This window comes from Triticum dicoccoides, chromosome 6B, assembly GCF_002162155.2.
Source record: "Triticum dicoccoides isolate Atlit2015 ecotype Zavitan chromosome 6B, WEW_v2.0, whole genome shotgun sequence".
Lineage (NCBI taxonomy): Eukaryota > Viridiplantae > Streptophyta > Magnoliopsida > Poales > Poaceae > Triticum > Triticum dicoccoides.
This window is the reverse complement of record NC_041391.1, coordinates 219,580,421-219,586,806: the sequence shown is the minus strand read 5'-3', so window position 1 is coordinate 219,586,806 and position 6,386 is coordinate 219,580,421.

Below are 6,386 nucleotides of genomic sequence, written 5' to 3'. Positions count from 1 at the left end.
TTTTTTGCGGGCAAACTGGTGATCTAGCTAGTGACCACGCTCAGCTGATGGCATCCACAGATTAATTAACAGGCTCGTCGTTAGAAAGATCTTAGCTAGTGGACGGTAATTAGTTTAGTTTATGCATGGTACGGTTGCGTGCCTTGGCAAGTCTTGCTCCTACTCCACGCCGTGGCGATGCACGCCAGCAAATATCTGGGCGGAAGAGGTGACACCATGCCACGGCCGAGGCCAGGCAGGTAGTATACTATTTCCTCCGTTCTAAAATAAATGTCTCAATTTTAGTATACGAAGTACTATACTACTCCGATTAGGCGCGGATTAAGTCGTTGTTAAAGATGCACTCGAGTGGACTCGGCGTGTGGTCGGTAACCTCGGGCTAATCTCCGCTGGGCAACTGACAGCCATGGGATATGGCGTGTCGTGGCGTGGTCGTAGGGGCTTTGGAGAAGCTTAATTAAAGGTGCGAATGACACGCGTGGTGCGTGGTTCTATTCAGGGCTGTGGTTAGGCAAGTGGCTGCGGATCAAAAGCTAGCGCCGGAGGTCCACGGACAGGATATGTATATCTCTGAAAGGAAAATGTGTCTGTGAATGATAACAAAATAAGATTCTTGGAGATGCTGAGGAGCTAGCCAAGTGGAGCCAGCATATGTGAATGCCTGATCAGCAGTTGACTGCTTTCTGCTCACAAGAAATGAAAGAAATGCCGGAGACTGGTAAAGAAATGTGTTTGTTCCCCGGATGTGTAAAGCCATACATCCTTCGCTCGCGGTATACTCTTCGTCGCATGGACCAACGGCATCGGACGGCCAGGCTTGTGCCGGGCGTTGCGCGCTGAGAGCTAGCCACCGGACGCGTGGACGGCCTTACAGCCGCCTCCACCGTACGTAGTACGTGCCGCGCGTTCACGGTCACCACTCACCACGTGCATGCGTATCGCGTACACAGTACACTGGACGGGCGATCGGTACACGCGCGCGCTCTCCGGACCGCCCAACCCGGGAACTCGCCCACGCCAAGCAAAGCAAACACCGGGCCGGCAGCCAACCGTTCCGACGCGATCACCGCGCCCACCGCGCGCGCATCGCTTGGCGTCCCCTATCCTGTGGCCGCGGTGCGTCACCCAGGAGGTACGGGAAGCCCACGCGGGCGGCGTTGACAACATGTGGTGATCCGTGACCCGGACGCACCGGTCGATCGGCCCGCCTGGGGAAATATCTAGGGATGGGCGGTGGAAATGGCCGCGCTGCCCTCGGCGCCTGCGGCCGCGCGCACGAGGAGAGGGGGCAGGAAGGTGACTCGGGAGATCGAGCCGGCTCGCCACTCGCCAGCCACGAAGAAGCGGGGAGGAAAACGAGTGACGGCGACGGCGGCGGGGGGCCAAGTGGGGCGGGCGAAGCGGACGGCTCCTCGTCCGGCCAGCGCGCGCCCGCCGCGGGCTCGCGACACGTACCGTCGCTCCGATCTCTCGTGTAGTGTGTGTGCGTTGTGGCGGGCGGACGTGTGGACCGGCGCGTCGTCGGTGACGACTGGCCTGTCCCGGACCAGTCACCGCTGTACGTGCTTCAAGGGACTCTACAGTAGGGGCAGGTGACTGTTGCGTCCCGTCTGTCAGGGGCGGTGGGCTCGGGAACGTGTGGTGGTGCGCGTGTGTGCACGTGAACGACCGGATGGATAGCTCCACGTGGTGACGTGGAGCTGCTCTCTCAAGTTTCGTTCTAGAGTATTTTCTTTCAGCAGGGAGATGCACCACTTAGAGCAACTCCAACACGCCGACCAAAAAAACGGCGCTTTTGTCCGCTTTTTATTCGTTTGGGTCGGTCGCCTATCCGGCGTCCGTATTTTTTTAGATTTGTTTCGGCAGTCGCCCAACGCGCCCACCCATTTCATGACCGCGCACGCATAGATCATGCCAGCGACCATGTCGTCACCCTGGTTTTGACGTTCCAGCGCGCGGGAAAGGTTCGCGCGTGCGGGGAAAGTCGGCCTAGCCTGTGCTGGTTTTGGCGCGCTGCGACCGGCGCTCGTTATTAAGAAGGCGCTCCCTCCACACTCTGTTCGCCGCCCACTCGTCTCGTCCCCTCTCACTAGCCTCTGCGCCACCATGTCGATGCGCCACCTGGGTGCTTCGGATTTTCGCGGAGTCCGCGAGTGCCGCTCCGGCGCCTTCACCTTCGAGATCTGGTTTGCCGAGAAACGCCTTATTCTTGGCACCTTCGACACCGCAGAGGAGGCGGCCCGCGCGTACGACACAGCGGTGTGGCGCCTCCGGCGGCCTAGTCGAGAGATGAATTTTTCGGACATGTCAACGAGCCAGCGGACACAGGATCTCGTGCCTCTCCCGCGGCTTTTCACCGACGAGGATCGTCGTGACAACCGGAGGCGGCAGCGTCGCCTCGCCATTGCCAAGATGGACGTGGAAGCCATGGTGGTGTGGCACGAACGCTTCCTACAAGACATCGTCAACGAGCCCAAGTTCTACAAGCAAAGAAGGATGGAGAGGAAGGCGAGGAGGACGGAGCGAGCCGCCTATTGGGAGGAAAAGCGTGCGCGGAAGCAGGCCGCTCAATTATACATGAAGCTAGGAGAAGCGTCGTCCTGAGACTCCCAGGACGAGCGGTATGATGACGCCTACCTTCAGACGTCGGAGGAGGACATTACCGAGTCGGAGTCGGAAAACGACGAGCAGTTGATCTTTTCTTTTATTTGTTTATGCTAGAACTGAAGGAAATATGCCCTATAGGCAATAATAAAGTTATTATTTATTTCCTCATATCATGATAAATGTTTATTATTAATGCTAGAATTGTATTAACCGGAAACATAATACATGTGTGAATACATAGACAAACTTAATATCACTAGTATGCCTCTACTTGACTAGCTCATTAATCAAAGATGGTTATATTTCCTAACCATAGACATGTGTTATTATTTGATTAAAGAGATCACATCATTAGGAGAATGATGTGATTGACTTGACCCATTCCGTTAGCCTAGCACTTGATCGTTTAGTATGTTGCTATTGCTTTCTTCATGACTTATACAAAGTTCCTACAACTATGAGATTATGCAATTCCCGTTTACCGGAGGAACACTTTGTGTGCTACCAAACGTCACAACGTAACTGGGTAATTATAAAGGAGCTCTACATGTGTCTCCAAAGGTAGATGTTGACTTAGCGTATTTCGAGATTAGGTTTTGTCACTCCGATTGTCGGAGAGGTATCTTTGGGCCCTCTCGGTAATGCACATCACTATAAGCCTTGCAAGCAATATGACCAATGAGTTGGTTACGGAATGATGCATTACGTAACGAGTAAAGAGACTTGCCGGTAACGAGATTGAACTAGGTATTGGATACCGACGATCGAATCTCGGGCAAGTAACATACCGATGACAAAGGGAACAACGTATGTTGTTATGCGGTTTGACCGATAAAGATCTTCGTAGAATATGTAGGAGCCAATATGAGCATCCAGGTTCCACTATTGGTTATTGACCGGAAACAGTTCTAGGTCATGTCTACATAGTTCTCGAACCCGTAGGGTCCGCACGCTTAACGTTACGATGACAGTTTTGTTATAAGTTTATAAGTTTTGATGTACCGAAGGTTGTTCGGAGTCCCGGATGTGATCACGGACATGACGAGGAGTCTCGAAATGGTCGAGACATAAAGATTGATATATTGGAAGCCTATATTTGGTTATCGGAATCGTTCCGGGTGAAATCAGGATTTTACCAAAGTACCGGGGGGTTACCGGAACCTCCCCGGGGGTTAATGTGCCTACATGGGCCATAAGGGAGAAGAGGAGGGCCGGCCAGGGCAGGCCGCGCCCCCCCTCCCCCATAGTCCGAATAGGACAAGGAGGGGGGGGCCTTTCCTCTTTCCCCCTTCCCCCTTCCTTCTCCAACAAGGCAAGAGGGGGGAGTCCTACTCCCGGTGGGAGTAGGACTCCTCCAGGCGCACCCCTAGGGGGCCGGCCGCACCTCCCCCTCCCTCCTTTATATACGGGGGCAGGGGGCACCTCTAGACACACAAGTTGATCTTCGTGATCATTCCTTAGCCGTGTGCGGTGCCCCCCTCCACCATATTCCACCTCGGTCATATCGTTTGCGGTGCTTAGGCGAAGCCCTGCGTCAGTAGAACATCATCATCCTCACCACACCGTCGTGCTGACGGAACTCATCCCCGACACCCTGCTGGATCGGAGTCCGGGGATCATCATCGAGCTGAACGTGTGCTGAACTCGGAGGTGCCGTATGTTCGGTGCTTGGATCGGTCGGATCGTGAAGATGTACGACTACATCAACCGCGTTGTCATAACGCTTCCGCTTTTGGTCTACGAGGGTACGTGGACACACTCTCCCCTGTCGTTGCTATGCATCACCATGATCTTGCGTGTGCATAGGAATTTTTTTGAAATTACTACGTTCCCCAACAGTGGCATCCGAGCCAGGTTTTATGCGTAGATGTTATATGCACGAGTAGAACACAAGTGAGTTGTGGGCGATACAAGTCATACTGCTTACCAGCATGTCATACTTTGGTTCAGCGGCATTGTTGGATGAAGCGTCCCGGACCGACATTACGTGTACGCTTACGCGAGACTGGTTTTACCGCCGTGCTTCGCACATAGGTGACTAGCAGGTGTCTGTTTCTCCAACTTTAGTTGAACCGAGTGTGGCTACGCCCGGTCCTTGCGAAGGTTAAAACAACACTAACTTGACAAACTATCGTTGTGGTTTTGATGCGTAGGTAAGAATGGTTCTTGCTCAGCCCGTAGCAGCCATGTAAAATTTGCAACAACAAAGTAGAGGACGTCTAACTTGTTTTTGCAGGGCATGTTGTGATGTGATATGGTCAAGACATGATGCTATATTTTATTGTATGAGATGATCATGTTTTGTAACCAAAGTTATCGGCAACTGGCAGGAGCCATATGGTTGTCGCTTTATTATATGAAATGCAAATGCCCTGTAATTGCTTTACTTTATCACTAAGCGGTAGCGATAGTCGTAGAAGCAATAGATGGCGTAATGACAACGATGCTACGATGGAGATCAAGGTGTCGCGCCGGTGATGATGGTGATCACGATGGTGCTTCGGAGATGGAGATCACAAGCACAAGATGATGATGTCCATATCATATCACTTATATTGATTGCATGTGATGTTTATCCTTTATGCATCTTATCTTGCTTTGATTGACGGTAGCATTTTAAGATGATCCCTCACTAAATTATCAAGAAGTGTTCTCCCTGAGTATGCACCATTGCGAAAGTTCTTCGTGCTGAGACACCACGTGATGATCGGGTGTGATAGGCTCTACGTTCAAATACAACGGGTGCAAAATAGTTGCACACGCAAAATACTCAGGTTAAACTTGACGAGCCTAGCATATACAGATATGGCCTCGGAACACGGAGACCGAAAGGTCGAATGTGAATCATATAGTAGATATGATCAACATAGTGATGTTCACGATTGAAACTACTCCATCTCACGTGATGATCGGACATGGTTTAGTTCATTTGGATCACGTGATCACTTAGATGACTAGAGAGATGTCTGTCTAAGTGGGAGTTCTTAAGTAATATGATTAATTGAACTTAAATTTATCATGAACTTAGTACCTGATAGTATTTTGCTTGTCTATGTTTGTTGTAGATAGATGGCTCATGCTGTTATTCCGTTGAATTTTAATGCGTTCCTTGAGAAAGCTAAGTTGAAAGATGATGGTGGCAATTACACGGACTGGGTCCGTAACCTGAGGATTATCCTCATTGCTGCACAGAAGAATTACGTCCTGGAAGCACCGCTGGGTGCCAGGCCTGCTGCAGATGCAACTGATGACATTAAGAACGTCTGGCAGAGCAAAGCTGATGACTACTCGATAGTTCAGTGTGCCATGCTTTATGGCTTGGAACCGGGTCTTCAACGACGTTTTGAACGTCATGGAGCATATGAGATGTTCCAGGAGTTGAAGTTAATATTTCAAGAAAATGCCCGGGTTGAGAGATATGAAGTCTCCAATAAGTTCTATAGCTGTAAGATGGAGGGGAATAGTTCTGTCAGTGAATACATACTCAAAATGTCTGGGTATAATAATCACTTGATTCAACTAGGAGTTAATCTTCCTGATGATAGTGTCATTGACAGAATTCTTCAATCACTGTCACCAAGCTACAAGAGCTTCATGATGAACTATAATATGCAAGGGATGAACAAGACTATTCCCGAGCTCTTCGCAATGCTAAAGGCTGCGAAGGTAGAAATCAAGAAGGAGCATCAAGTGTTGATGGTCAATAAGACCACCAGTTTCAAGAAAAAAGGCAATGGGAAGAAGAAGGGGAACTTCAAGAAGAACAGCAAACAAGTTGC